Here is a 16,604-nt window from a genome sequence, read left to right on the forward strand (position 1 = left end):
TGGGATAATAAAGGTATCTTTCTAACACTTTTTGTGGTCACATGTTCAGATACTGGATTCTGATTGGCTTAAAACAGTGGTAAATCAGTCAACTACCTTGAGTTGGCTCATGGACCCCGCCCACTGTTGATGTAACTAAATAACCTTGCAAGTTACAACTGTGTTTTCTTTCATTTTTATGGTAGAAGTGGTAGAAAAGCAATTTACCATTCGAGGGTCGTTGGCTGATTTACCACTGTTTCAGGGTTGTTTGAAGCCGAGTGCCAAACAACCCTGAAACAGTGGTAAATCAGCCAACAACCCACTCCCTCTCATGGTAAATGGCTTACATCTACATCACAGCGCATTGTGAGTTTCCAGAAATCCAGATCTGCTATTTTTTGCTGTTAGTGAAAGTGGTTTAGTCTATTTGTGGGTTTTATACATATATATTCAATGTTAACAAGAACTTATGAGTACATAATAACTACATTGGATCGGCTGGAGAACACAGGTTCTTTTCTCTTTTCCTTTTGACACACAAGGATTCCCCCCAACAGCGGCCATGTTTCTCCTTCTTTTTTCCCGCATCTCTGACTGAGGTAAGATCTTCATTTTGAAGTCTAGTCTACAGCAGGAGTTCCCAAACTTTTTTGTCTCAGGGCACCCCATAAATATTGTTTTAATCCGAGGCACCCCTACATTATAATTTTCACTCCCAGCACCTTATATTTATAGCATATCGTCGTTGTCGGGTGGAAACCTTGTATGTCCAAAACCGTTCGTTTTGTATTTATCATCTATAAAATGTAGTTAAGAGACTAGTGAAAACAGCCGATCTACAAGCACACAACGCCTCGCGATGCGTGCGTTGTGTTTTCACTAGTTTTGTGCAACAGTCTTGTATGATGAAGCAGGGCTTTGCTTTACCAAAAGACGTACACATTTGAAACTTGGAGATACGAGGTTTCTGCCCGACAGTGACGATATTTTAGTGATTATGTTGCGAGGAAAGCGTTGAGATAACAGCCATTTTGGTTAGAACTGACTGAAAATAACTTTGTACTTCAAGTTTAAAATGATACTAAATATTTTTTCAAGTGTCCAAATAAATTCCAAATATTATCAAATGATCTCGCGGCACCCCAGGGTGCCCCGTCACCCACTTTGAAAAGCCCTGTTCTACAGACAGCACTACACCAACCTTCTCTCCTTTCGGGCCGTCTCTCCCGGTCAGCCCCGGTTCACTCGCTGTGCCCTGCAAGTAGTGGAGGAAAAAAGAGACATCTATCACCGGAAGCTTTGCCCTCTCCTCACCACACATTTATCTCAATTAGACCGGGTACGGAAATCTGTCACTGTCACAATTTTAAACACTTTAACCATTATTGTATGCTTTAACTATAAAAAAAATAGCAGATATACAAGCTCGCAGCGCGGCACCGAGTGCTGCGCTGCGAGCTTGTAGATCTGCTATTTTTGAAAAATCATGAACATTTTGTGCAAGTCTTTGGATATTTTTGACCCGATTCTATAAGTTTCTTCTAAATCCTTCTTCTAAATCAGTGGTTCTCAAACTTTTTTATTGTCAAGGACCCCCAAAATGACATGTATTTGGACCCCCGAACTCAAAATAAGTTGTTCCAGGGACCACCCAGAAGCAAATATTTGAGTTACAAATGTAGTTACAAAAGATACTGTATATCGAAAGATTTGCAAATATTATCACGATTTTTCAAAAAAAGAAATGGCAGATCTACAAGCTCGCAGCGTAGCTAAAGTATCAAATAATTCCTTAATGGGTTATCTCCTCCTTCTCCTGGCCGCTCCAGCGCGCCGTCTCGTTCCAACATAGTTTCCCGACGCCAGGATTTATGAAACGCTCCTCTTTTTCCCTGGCTTTGCTTTTTGAATAAAGACAGATGCTCATTACTGCAGCAGGTGCCCAGAACAGATTGGGCCCTCTGCCTCTGTTCCCTCTACATAAAGGGATCAGATTCTCTTTCCACTAATTAATTCCAATTTTTTTTATTACCGATCGTCTGTCGAGATTTTTTGGGGGGGAATTTTTGGAAGTTTTCCTATTACCCCCGATGGGTTACAGTATGTATACTAGGGCTGTGACAGTTAATCAAACTGATCAATTTAATCAAAATTATATATATATAAAAAAAACAATGATTTAATAAAACAATCGATTAATAATTAATCCCCATTTTTGGCATCATAGGTTAAAAATTTCAAACAGGGGCGCCTGCTGGCCTACTGGTCCAGGCGCATACCACTTAGGCATTGCCACATAGGCATGGATGCCTGGAGTGGAGGCGTCGCCGGTTTGATTCCTGATCCGGACGACCTTTGCCGCATGTCACTCCCCCATCTCTCCCCCCATTTCCTGTCAGTCTACTCCTATCAATAAAGGCATAAAAGCAAAAAAAAAAAAAAAAAAATCCTAAAAACAATCAAGAAGCTCACAATTAAAACTCACTGAATGCCACCCTTGATTAAAAATCTACAAAACTGGTGCCAGCCATTTTGTTTAATTTTGCCTTTTTATGGGGGCCAAAATCATATTTTGTACTTAAATTACATATATAAATCTATGCTTCTATCGAAAGCCATACTACCCCTCTTTCAAAGGAAAACATGTATATTTATATATATATATATCCTATCATTAGATTTGGGCTTCAATAGAACATGTGTAAGATGAGCTAGATCACATTGATATATACTGTTATTATGATGGCTGTGTGGTGTTCTAGAGTGCTATGGCCTTTGAAAACCACCAGGTGGTGATCTCCTACTATCTGATCAACTAACAGAAGAAGAAGGAGACGCATCCATTTTGTTTTGTTTCGGGCCTAGTTGTTTACATCAGTGCCAGGCCTTTTAGCTATCATGCTATAACACTTCAGAGCCCTGGCGATCGCGATCAAGGATAGCAATCGCCGAATGGATGGCACCGCTGGAATCGTGTGATTTTTCTGAGTTTTTTGAGTACTTATAGTTCGTCAGGGAAGCACGGGAAGTGTATAAACGAACGTTTTAAGATAACATTTAAACGGCCGGAACCAATGTTCGGTTATACCGTTTTCCCGTCGGACTGTGTTACACTGGTGCTACAGTCAAATCGGCCGTATCGCTCCGGTCACGGAGGCTCATGGCTAACTTCTAGAGCGATTTTTTTGAAATTACAATTATGAAAAAATGATAAAACTTTTGATTAATTAAAAATACGTAAAAGACGTTTGTGGCACTAAGGATCAAAGACGTAATAGACGTTTATGGCGTTCAGTGAGTTAACTTGTGGTGCAATTTTTTTTTTAAACGCTTAGATGGTTAATCGATGCGTTATTAAAAAATGCTTCTTAATTATTCGATGAATCGAAAGTCAATAGAATAAGAAATCAACGGATAGTTGCCGTCATAATGTATTAACTCGTCTGCCTCTCTGGATCTGGTATAGGCGGCGGTGGGGAATACGGGTACCAGCAAGGTGGCAGATAGATGAAGCAACGAGTGGAAGCGAGGTTTGACATGCGGCTGAAAGCTAACGTTGTGTCTATTCTTACCGGTTCTCCAGGGAGCCCTGGGAGCCCAATGGTACCAGGTGGTCCTTCCTTCCCCTGGAGAGTAAAACAACAGAACAGATCCAACACTTTGGTTTTATTAATTCTTGTTTAGTCGCCCTACAGAAGCTTTCAGTGTTAGCCCAGCCAGGTACACTGACTGACTTCCAATTGACTTTTTAATTAGTAGTCTTGATTAGCTACGTACAGTACTGACCCTGCTGCTGCCACAGGCTTATTAATCAGCGATAGTTTGATTTCATTGATGCCAAATATTGTGCAGTGTTAGCAGTTCTAGGTTTTCATGTACTGTATACACACAGTAATTCAGGTGAAGACTCAGTCATGGCCAGGTTGAGGTCTTAAGGTCTTTGCACACTGCTGCGTTTTTCGTTGCGAAATACGTTTTTCAGGGCAAGAAGAGAGAGAGAGAGAGAGAGAGCAAGGGACCGAGTGGTGCGCGAAACGGGCGCCAGTGTGCAAACGTGACTGACATAACGTGAGGTTGATTTTTTTATTTGCGCGCTCCGAAATTCACTCCAATATTCGGCCCGAAAAACGCAGCAGTGTGCAAAGACCTTTACTCAGGATAAATTGCTTAAAAGAATCATTGATAGATATTTAAAAAAAAGAAAAAAAAGAAAAAGAAAAACACCTTAGACAGTTCTTAAAGGGATATTTCACTTTCAATTTTTTTTGTGTGGTAATTTTATCATCTAATCTGGTTTTTATGAACACCCTGAACAGTTTTTAATTAGCTTGATTGAATATTTAGAAATTTGATGTAAATGTTACCACGCCCTCCAGGCCCAGGGCCTCTCCCCACACACACCCATTGTAACTTCAAACTTCATTTTAACCATGATAGATTCATTAAAAACACCCATTATTTTTTCTGGTGACTCATACTACCCTCCTAATATGTGAGCAGGCCGTGTTTTTTCAATAACCTTTTCATTTATTTTTAATAATTATTTTTTTGTATTTCATTTTTTTCATTTCCCCAAATAATTATAAAAAATAAATGAAAAAAGTTATATTAAATAATGGGTGTTTTTAACTCTCCTACTGCCAGATTATTTATTTATTTATTGGGTCTGGTGCCATCAAAAAGCGGCTTACCTTTGCGACATTATAGAAAAAATAAATAAATAAATAAATGTCTGTCTATCTGACAGACATTTATTTATTTATTTTTTTTAATTTTTTTTTATTGTGCAATAGTGCACTTTGGTCTGCCAGGCAGCAGAGGGCGGCGTCATGCGAGAATGAATGTGAATTTGCCTGTTATGTGTTGAAGAAGAAGAAGACCAGTCACTGGCCACAGAGCCTTACAGCCAGAGGAAATCAACAAGGAAGTGAATTGTTCTCCGTTGATCTAACGCATAATGGATTTTTTACACCATCACCGCGGAAAATGTGTTTACAGTAAACGGCCGCGCGACCCCTCATCAGCTTACAGTCATCAGACGAACGAACCGAACGAGCGCCGTATTGGCATCGAGGTTCTGTAAAAAATGGGGCGAACGTTAACGTTCAAAGCGTGGGGAGAGTTAAGAATCTATCATGGTTAAAATGGAGTTTGAAGTTACAATGGGTGTGTATGTGGAGAGAGGCCCTTCCACTGCTCCCTGTTGAAAGTGGAATATCCCTTTAAGTTGCTCGATTCAGTATTTAGATATTTGATATTCATTTTATCAGACACACCCCCTTCCTATACACACCCATTGTAACTTCAAACTCCATGATTTTAACTCATACTGCAATCCTAATGCGTAAGGGGGCTGTGTTTTATCAATTGCTTTTCTCATACATTTTAAATATTTTTTAAAACAATAAAAAAATTAAATGAAAAGTAATGTATTAACGTATTATGACTTAGGGCAGTAAGAGTCACCGCATTGGGCATTATGTCTGCGACTCTGCGCTCATAAAAATGTAATTTGACCAGGCCGCTGTTAATACAGGCATGTTCCAATAATCCAATAATGACCGACATTTCTGGCATTGGTTTTTACATGTGCCATCAGAGCTGTTCGATACACCTAATAGTGGTCAATATAATATGCACGTAAAGGCCTACGTCTGGCCTAGATATGGCCTACATCTGGCCTAGATATGGCCTAAATCTGGCATAGATATGGCTCAAAGATCAATCCCTGGATATCCATACATGGAGACTACTGGATCATCACCCAAATCTCCATATATGGAGCTGACCTCTACATCTGATTCCCAGATTAGGCCCTGTTAGGGACACCACACGAATAGAATCCCTTTTATGCCCATAAAAGGGTACAATACTGACACGCACAGACGCATGTCTGGGGTCTTACAGCACACGGTTGGTTCTACAGACAGTGATCTGATCTCCATATATGGGCTATGGACGTGACACTCACCTCGGGTCCTGGGTCTCCTTTCAGGCCCGGTGGACCAAAACTTCCCTTTAAATCCCCCACAGGAAGGATGAAGAGAGAAGAGACAAGAGAGACAAAAATGTAAGGTTTGTTAGATCAACATTTGCAGCAGCAAAGGTACAACATGTTCGTTCCACTGCGACATCTATATATATACTGTATATATATATATATATGTATATGTATACTGCTATTCTGTTCTCAGGGGAGGCTGGACTCGGTCTGCAGGGACTTGGGAGACTGGAGGGCGAGCGGTTCAAGTCCAGCACAGACAGCATGCAGGGACGTGCAGAGAATGTTAGAGAGGCAGGGGCTGACATTTCTATAAGGGCCTTTTGGTGAACATCTCGAAAATAGCAGACCTTGGAGGTGGACTATTTTCGATGGTTGATTTCTACACAGAGAGGGCAATTCTTTCAACGTAAGATGCTGCATTCAAGTTCAGGACAGTTTGGACGAGGCAATTCTCTTGAATGCTGCCTTCAGGTATGGCATGGAAAGAGGGGGCATTTGCATTTCTTCTGCCAGAGTAAAAAACTGCATTCATGGTCTGGAGAGGGCACTTTTTTTTACAGACGGGTCAAAGGGCAGGGGCTCAATTTTCTGTTTGGATGTATGGGCTGTCAAGGCCAGAACGTTTTTTTTTTTTTTTCTTTTCTTTTTGGCCACTCAGTAGGTATGATGATGATACCCGCATCTATTTGTACTTTGGCGTTGTGTGCTTGTAGATCGGCTGTTTTCACTAGTTTTGTGCGACAGTCTTGTATGATGAAGCAGGGCTTTGCTTTACCAAAAGACGTACACATTTGAAACTTGGAGATACGAGGTTTCTGCCCCACAGTGACGATATTTTAGTGATTATGTTAGGAGGGAAATGTTGGGATAATAGCCATTTTGGTTAGAACTGACTGAAAATAACTTTGTACTTCAAGTTTAAAATGATACAAAATATTTTTTCAAGTGTCCAAATAAATAAAAATAAAAATAAAATAAAATTCCATATATTAACAAATGATCTCGCGGCACCCCTGGACTGCCGTCGCGGCACCCACTTTGAAAACCCCTGGTCTATAAGCCCTGTGTGTGCGTGCGTGCGTGCGTGCGTGCGTGCGTGCGTGCGTGCGTGCGTGGGTGCATGTGGAAAAAAATAATTCCACCCACAGGGATAAATAATGATAATCTTCTTTATTACTGTGAGATATGTGGTACGCATGGGACACAGAATATAGTCCATTAGCCAGAGTTAGAGTTATTGTTATGCTTTAGGCTCTGATTATCTATCATGACATCAAGATAATGTGTATTCCATACAGCACTACGCTTACACACCACAAAAGACATGTCATACGTAAGGCATAAAACACGGTGGGCTGGTCATTATTGGAGGGGGGGGGGGGGGGGGATAAAAACTGAAGCGATTTGCGTCAGTCCTGAGTTTAATTTCCAATAATAACCACCTCTGCTTATTACAGTTACTCGCGAGCAGAAATCTATATTTTGACGCATAATATCGACTCAAGAGATGATTTTAGGAGCTTGCAAGTTTCAGCTTCTATGGCAGTGTAAACAGAGGCAGAGCGACAGTCTGTTATTCAGAAATAACACGCCAGCAGAATGCAGACACGGACCAATCAGAATCGAGCATTCAACAAAGCGTCTAGTAAACAGTATTATCACGATACAGTAGCTAGCATTTATCTGGCCTTTTGAAGGGAGTGATATAAAAAAAACGATATCAGACCGAAGGCTGATTAACTGTTATCAGCGCTCCGGGCTGCGAGCTAAAGAGCGCTAGCACCATGAACTGTCAACAGGAGTGACCTCCATATGGCCACCAGCCCGCCACCGTTGCTGTGCCGATCAACCGCTCTTTTATCGATGTCTGTGTGATTATTAACCCATTTAGAACGGGTACACATTGTGTGTATCATTATTTTATGCTTTAACTATTGAAAAATAGCAGATATACATGCTCACAGCTGCCAGCTTGTAGATCTGCTATTTTTGAAAAATCGTGAAAATTTGAATTTTGACCCGATTCTATAAATGTCTTTTGAATCCTTCTAAGATTTTTTGAAAAACCTATGTTTCTGTGTCAGCAATCTGGCTTAGCCATCGTCAAAGAAAATGTCCTTTTCACTTAAATGGAGTAAAGTTAGTCTGTTCTTGAGAGACTGTCAGTGGTTCTCAAACCTTTTCATGTGAAGGACCCCCAAAATGATATGTATTTGGCCACGGACCCCCTTCTCAAAATATTTAGTTCCAGGGACCCCCCAGAAGCAAAATTTGAGTAACAAACGTTCACTTTGAAAATACATATATTCAAAGATTTGCACACATTTTCATGACTTATAGCAGATCTACAAGCTCGCAGCGCGGCACTCGGTGCCGCGCTGTGAGCTTGTATATCTGCTATTTTTCACTGGTTAAAGCATTCAATAATTCTAGGCCCTAAATGGGTTAACAGATAATGAATGCGACCACTTTAGTTGTCGCTGGGGTAATTCCCAAGTACATTTGAACATACCTGGAGTTTGTCCGCATGCATTTACCCATCCTGACTATTAGGAGCAGCAGTGGTGCAAAGAAACTAAGTACATTTACTCAAGTACTCTGCAAGTACAATTTTCAGTTACTTGGTAGATTTAGGGGCATTTTTTATAAATATTATTATACATAATGATTAGGATTGAACTTGAGAAACGGGACATTCTGCATAATGAGAACTTTCTACAGTACTTTTGCTACTTTTGCTACTTTAACCCTTTCCAAGCCACGGGGAGCCCCTTAATATTAAAACCGTACTATATCGGACTTCCTAGGGGGGAGGGGCAGCCAATCGTCTTTTCCCGTACTTTCCCGTATTTACCGAAATAAATGATTTTCATCCGAAAATCGGCGATCGTCTAACCTTCCCTAGTCACCACTCGTGCATTGATAGCTCATGGCTGGTCTGACATGAAGCAGAAGTGATGTCATGGCCCTTTCCTTCTCCAAGGCACCTTCCCCCATTCGGTTACTGTCTGTACACGAGTGCTTCTACTGCAGCCGTGCTGGTGGCTATGCTAGCGATACTTTTCAGTTCTACTCTTGAGTCACACGTGGATTATTTGAGGGGACATTTACGTGAACGGATCGCGCACGCGAAACGCACGGGGACATGATGCGTCAGCCGAATCTCCCACTCTAAGCCAATGCAGATTGAGAATTTCACTGGGAACTGGGGTGAGTAAAACAACGGGGGATCGCGGAATGGTAATGGGGGATGAAGACCACGTGATATAACGCTGGATGTCTGGTAAAATGAATGCGGTTCAGATCATAATATAATAAAAGAAATGTCACGGCTAATCTACCAACAACCATTCTATTTCGGACGGCAAACATTTTGATACCAATACACTTTTGTACTTTTACTCAATTATTTCTACATTACAGTATAGATACTTTTACTCTTGTAAAAAAATACATTTTGCACTTTTCCCCCACCACTGTCTATACAATATGTAACGCAAACAGCTGGCACAACCTTATTCATTCAGTGTGTGTGTGTGTATGTGCGTGTGTGTGTGTGCGCGTGCGTGCGTGCGTGCGTGCGTGTGTGTGCGCGTGCATGCGTGCGTGCGTGTGTGTGCGTGTGCATCAGAGTGTAGCAGCATCCATCATCTATCTGTCTGCCACGCTCCTCCAAAGCTAAGAGGTTACCTTGAATCCTTGAGGTCCTTGAGCTCCTTTCTGCCCCTGCAGAAGGTACAACACACACAACAATGCCATCCATCAATGTACTGTACACGTGCACGCACGCACGCACGCACACACGCACACACGCACGCACACACGCACGCACGCACGCACGCACACACACACAGGAAGCTCTCACGTAACGCCCTCTTTGTCGCCAAATAAGTTGAGGGGGACAAGAACGACATTTGTTGTCAAATAGCGTTTACATTAACCACTACAATCAGGTAAATAATTTACGTATCGTACCTGGGTCACAATCCCCCCCCCCCCATTCTGAATCCCCATAGACGTGTTTAATATAGCGGCATAATAAGAACTGTGTCGCAAAAATATAAAAAATAAGCCTGGCGGTTTGACTGGGGACTGCCCATAAGTCCGAAGGTTCATTAGTCCGAATTTATTTAGGGTTACTGAGGTTAGGGTTAGGGTTAGAGTTAGGCATAGTATTCTTAACAAATTCGGACTAATGAACCTTCGGACCAATGCCATGGCACCGGTTTGACTCACATGGATGTGAAGCATCAACTGATGGTTTGACTCACATGGATGTGAAGCATCAACTGATGGTTTGACTCACATGGATGTGAAGCATCAACTGATGGTTTGACTCACATGGATGTGAAGCATCAACTGATGGTTTGACTCACATGGATGTGAAGCATCAACTGATGGTTTGACTCACATGGATGTGAAGCATCAACTGATGGTTTGACTCACATGGATGTGAAGCATCAACTGATGGTTTGACTCACATGGATGTGAAGCATCAACTGATGGTTTGACTCACATGGATGTGAAGCATCAACTGATGGTTTGACTCACATGGATATGAAGCATCAACTGATGGTTTGACTCACATGGATGTGAAGCATCAACTGATGGTTTGACTCACATGGATATGAAGCATCAACTGATGGTTTGACTCACATGGATGTGAAGCATCAACTGATGGTTTGACTCACATGGATGTGAAGCATCAACTGATGGTTTGACTCACATGGATGTGAAGCATCAACTGATGGTTTGACTCACATGGATGTGAAGCATCAACTGATGGTTTGACTCACATGGATATGAAGCATCAACTGATGGTTTGACTCACATGGATGTGAAGCATCAACTGATGGTTTGACTCACATGGATATGAAGCATCAACTGATGGTTTGACTCACATGGATATGAAGCATCAACTGATGGTTTGACTCACATGGATGTGAAGCATCAACTGATGGTTTGACTCACATGGATATGAAGCATCAACTGATGGTTTGACTCACATGGATATGAAGCATCAACTGATGGTTTGACTCACATGGATGTGAAGCATCAACTGATGGTTTGACTCACATGGATGTGAAGCATCAACTGATGGTTTGACTCACATGGATGTGAAGCATCAACTGATGGTTTGACTCACATGGATGTGAAGCATCAACTGATGGTTTGACTCACATGGATGTGAAGCATCAACTGATGGTTTGACTCACATGGATGTGAAGCATCAACTGATGGTTTGACTCACATGGATGTGAAGCATCAACTGATGGTTTGACTCACATGGATATGAAGCATCAACTGATGGTTTGACTCACATGGATGTGAAGCATCAACTGATGGTTTGACTCACATGGATGTGAAGCATCAACTGATGGTTTGACTCACATGGTTGTGAAGCATCAACTGATGGTTTGACTCACATGGATGTGAAGCATCAACTGATGGTTTGACTCACATGGATGTGAAGCATCAACTGATGGTTTGACTCACATGGATATGAAGCATCAACTGATGGTTTGACTCACATGGATGTGAAGCATCAACTGATGGTTTGACTCACATGGATGTGAAGCATCAACTGATGGTTTGACTCACATGGATGTGAAGCATCAACTGATGGTTTGACTCACATGGATGTGAAGCATCAACTGATGGTTTGACTCACATGGATGTGAAGCATCAACTGATGGTTTGACTCACATGGATGTGAAGCATCAACTGATGGTTTGACTCACATGGATGTGAAGCATCAACTGATGGTTTGACTCACATGGATGTGAAGCATCAACTGATGGTTTGACTCACATGGATGTGAAGCATCAACTGATGGTTTGACTCACATGGATGTGAAGCATCAACTGATGGTTTGACTCACATGGATGTGAAGCATCAACTGATGGTTTGACTCACATGGATGTGAAGCATCAACTGATGGTTTGACTCACATGGATGTGAAGCATCAACTGATGGTTTGACTCACATGGATGTGAAGCATCAACTGATGGTTTGACTCACATGGATGTGAAGCATCAACTGATGGTTTGACTCACATGGATGTGAAGCATCAACTGATGGTTTGACTCACATGGATGTGAAGCATCAACTGATGGTTTGACTCACATGGATGTGAAGCATCAACTGATGGTTTGACTCACATGGATGTGAAGCATCAACTGATGGTTTGACTCACATGGATGTGAAGCATCAACTGATGGTTTGACTCACATGGATGTGAAGCATCAACTGATGGTTTGACTCACATGGATGTGAAGCATCAACTGATGGTTTGACTCACATGGATGTGAAGCATCAACTGATGGTTTGACTCACATGGATGTGAAGCATCAACTGATGGTTTGACTCACATGGATGTGAAGCATCAACTGATGGTTTGACTCACATGGATGTGAAGCATCAACTGATGGTTTGACTCACATGGATGTGAAGCATCAACTGATGGTTTGACTCACATGGATGTGAAGCATCAACTGATGGTTTGACTCACATGGATGTGAAGCATCAACTGATGGTTTGACTCACATGGATGTGAAGCATCAACTGATGGTTTGACTCACATGGATATGAAGCATCAACTGATGGTTTGACTCACATGGATGTGAAGCATCAACTGATGGTTTGACTCACATGGATGTGAAGCATCAACTGATGGTTTGACTCACATGGATGTGAAGCATCAACTGATGGTTTGACTCACATGGATGTGAAGCATCAACTGATGGTTTGACTCACATGGATATGAAGCATCAACTGATGGTTTGACTCACATGGATATGAAGCATCAACTGATGGTTTGACTCACATGGATGTGAAGCATCAACTGATGGTTTGACTCACATGGATATGAAGCATCAACTGATGGTTTGACTCACATGGATGTGAAGCATCAACTGATGGTTTGACTCACATGGATGTGAAGCATCAACTGATGGTTTGACTCACATGGATGTGAAGCATCAACTGATGGTTTGACTCACATGGATATGAAGCATCAACTGATGGTTTGACTCACATGGATGTGAAGCATCAACTGATGGTTTGACTCACATGGATGTGAAGCATCAACTGATGGTTTGACTCACATGGATATGAAGCATCAACTGATGGTTTGACTCACATGGATGTGAAGCATCAACTGATGGTTTGACTCACATGGATGTGAAGCATCAACTGATGGTTTGACTCACATGGATGTGAAGCATCAACTGATGGTTTGACTCACATGGATGTGAAGCATCAACTGATGGTTTGACTCACATGGATGTGAAGCATCAACTGATGGTTTGACTCACATGGATGTGAAGCATCAACTGATGGTTTGACTCACATGGATGTGAAGCATCAACTGATGGTTTGACTCACATGGATGTGAAGCATCAACTGATGGTTTGACTCACATGGATATGAAGCATCAACTGATGGTTTGACTCACATGGATATGAAGCATCAACTGATGGTTTGACTCACATGGATGTGAAGCATCAACTGATGGTTTGACTCACATGGATGTGAAGCATCAACTGATGGTTTGACTCACATGGATATGAAGCATCAACTGATGGTTTGACTCACATGGATGTGAAGCATCAACTGATGGTTTGACTCACATGGATATGAAGCATCAACTGATGGTTTGACTCACATGGATGTGAAGCATCAACTGATGGTTTGACTCACATGGATGTGAAGCATCAACTGATGGCGAGCAAACTGTAATATAATGTGAGTGAGTGACTATCGTAAAACGATATAGAGCCACACCTCCCTGACGATATCGCAGAGACAGTTTGTTTATTTTTGGACCACAATACTTACAGTATATCAGACCAGGGAATGACACTAAGGCTTGCCCACCTGCCTCCGGCAGGTAAATAAAACTTTCGGGCAGTGAAGTTTGCTTTCAGGTTGCCTGCTAATTTGAGAGGGGACGCAACGTCTAAACAAACAGGAGATATCGGTCTAAACACCTGAACGTGGCCAGTGTGCTCTGTCTTCTGGTCTGTGGAATGTAAAATAAGAGCACTGTTTACCTATAATGAGCTGTTTTTAACTCATACAGGGCCAGATTTCCAAAATATGAATATGAATGTGCGCTTATAACGCCAGGAAATAGCTATTTTGTATCCCCCCAGACCACCTTAACCAGACCACCTTAACGAATGCACGTTCAGCATACCATACCACCAGATGACCACTAGAGACCACCATACACCATACACAGACATGGTCCCATGTTAAGCCTGTTTAAATCCACATAACAGGATGAGACGCTGACTTGGTCCTCATTGACTTAACATGGACGGGCCGCCGGTCACCATTTCAGCTCAATACTGTTCAATTCGTGCTTGATCGTCTCAAACCACCATTGGTATGGGCATCGGGACGTATATAGATGCCACACAGAAAGTTTCAGAATCAAAATCCGACCTAGTGAAGCTACGTGAGGGTCGGATGGTTGCATTGAGGCTAACGCTAGCAGAGGCCTGTTGTCAACAGGAAGCCCTGGTTTAAAGGTGACGTCATAATCGTATCCTTTTTTTTCACGGTTTACGTGTGGACATTAGCTGAGGTAAGCTAACCATTTCGCTCCGTCTATAAACACATATTAAAAGCTTAAACAATGCTTTTATATAAAAGTCGCTCCGAGTCGCTCGGCACCAAACGCCATAGTGAACTAGTCGCTCGTAAAGTCGCCCGGCGCTAACTGAGTTAATAACAAGTGTGAAACTATAGACATATTTATAGTAGTTCACCACTTTTCAACCTGTCTTCATATAATAGGTCCTCACTAATGTTCATGATAAAATATCAAAAAAAAAATCTACTCAGTCCAAGTCTCTTAGGAGAGCTGTGGGAGAATCCATCGTCTTGTGACATCATTTTCCAAAAAGAAAATGTAATCAATATTTTTGAAAAAAATATTTTGATTTTTATTATTGCGAGAACAATGGCATCCACTTTAAAATTGCAACTTTTCAGGAATAGAAAGCCTGCAGTTTCTATAAGCTGGATTGGCAATCGATGATGTCACAAGACGATGGGTTTCTGACCTGCCCACAGCCCTCCTCTGAGAAAAAAAAAAAAAGAAAGAAAAAGAAAAGCTATTTTTGAGTGAGGACCAATTATATGAACATAGGTTGAAAAGTGGTGGAGTGCCCCTTTAATCATAGCTATGTAGGTATTTGGATTTGGAGGTATTTGAGGTATGACATGTTGTTTTATCGTACAGACCCAGAAAGTAAAGAAATAAGTGTTAAATTGAGAGGTAATTAAAATCTTACTTATCATTTTATAATGGACGATTTACTTTTCAATCAAGTGGGCATGACCTTTGGGCAGGTAGCACATGACCTGTACTTGCCCGACCGTCAAGTGCCTGACTATTCCAAGATGACCAATGTTATATTTTCATAGAACAGACATAGCATTAGGTCACTGGGTCCATTGGACCTTGTATGACCTCATGGTTTTGGACATACACGGTTTCAGCCGACAGCAACGATATACGGAGACTCCACATTTCAATAGCAGACGCTGTCCATACGTTCTCATTGCCCTAATTAAACGTCACCGCTGCCATGGTTGATGCCGTATTGAAACGATGAAAACAGTACTTTCCCCGTGTAAAATGTTGTGTTGGAGAGAATAGAAATCAATAGTGAATGTATGATGTCTAGAAGAAGTGTTACCTGGTCTCCCTTCTGCCCTTTCTCCTTGTATTCATCATCCTACAACACAAGAGAAAACACACAGTAGCAGTCTTATCCATCTACGTACACACCGTTCATCTTTATTATACATAAAGGGTTATTCCACTTTTCAAAGAACGTTTGGTCATTTTATCGTCTAATCAGGCTTTTGGGAGCACCCTGGTCATATTTAATTTGCTTCATTCAGTATTTAGACATTTAAAGGGATATTCCACTTTCAAAAAAACTTTTGGTCATTTTATGGTCTAATCAGGCTTTTATGAACACCCTGAACAGATTTTAATTTGCTTCATTCAATATTTAGATATTTGATGTAAATGTTATCAGGCCCTCCTCCTCCAGGACCTCTCCACATACACACCCATTGTAACTTCAAACTCCATTTTAACCATGATAGATTCATTAAAAACACCCATTATTTTTTCTGGTGACTCATACTACCCTCCTAATACGTGAGCAGATCGTGTTTTTCAATAACTTTTTTTCTTTTATTTTTAATAATTATTTGGGAAAATGGAAAACATATATTTCATTGAAAATAAATGAAAACAGTGATTGAAAAAACACGGCCTGCTCACGCATTAGGATGGTATTATGAGTCACCAGAACAAGTAATGGGTGTTTTTAATGAATCTATCATGGTTAAAATGAAGTTTGAAGTTACAATGGGTGTGTATGGGGAGAGGCCCTGGGCCTGGAGGTCCAGATGACATTTACATCAAATATCTAAATATTGAATGAAGCAAATTAAAAACTGTTCAGGGTGTTCATAAAAGCCTGATTAGACGATAAAATGACCAAAAGTTTTTTTGAAAGTGGAATATCCCTTTAAGATTCTTTTCAGAATAGGAATGATCTGGGCCCCATCCCATACAAACCCATTG

This window comes from Nannobrachium achirus, assembly GCF_963921795.1.
Source record: "Nannobrachium achirus genome assembly, chromosome: 13".
Taxonomy (NCBI): domain Eukaryota; kingdom Metazoa; phylum Chordata; class Actinopteri; order Myctophiformes; family Myctophidae; genus Nannobrachium; species Nannobrachium achirus.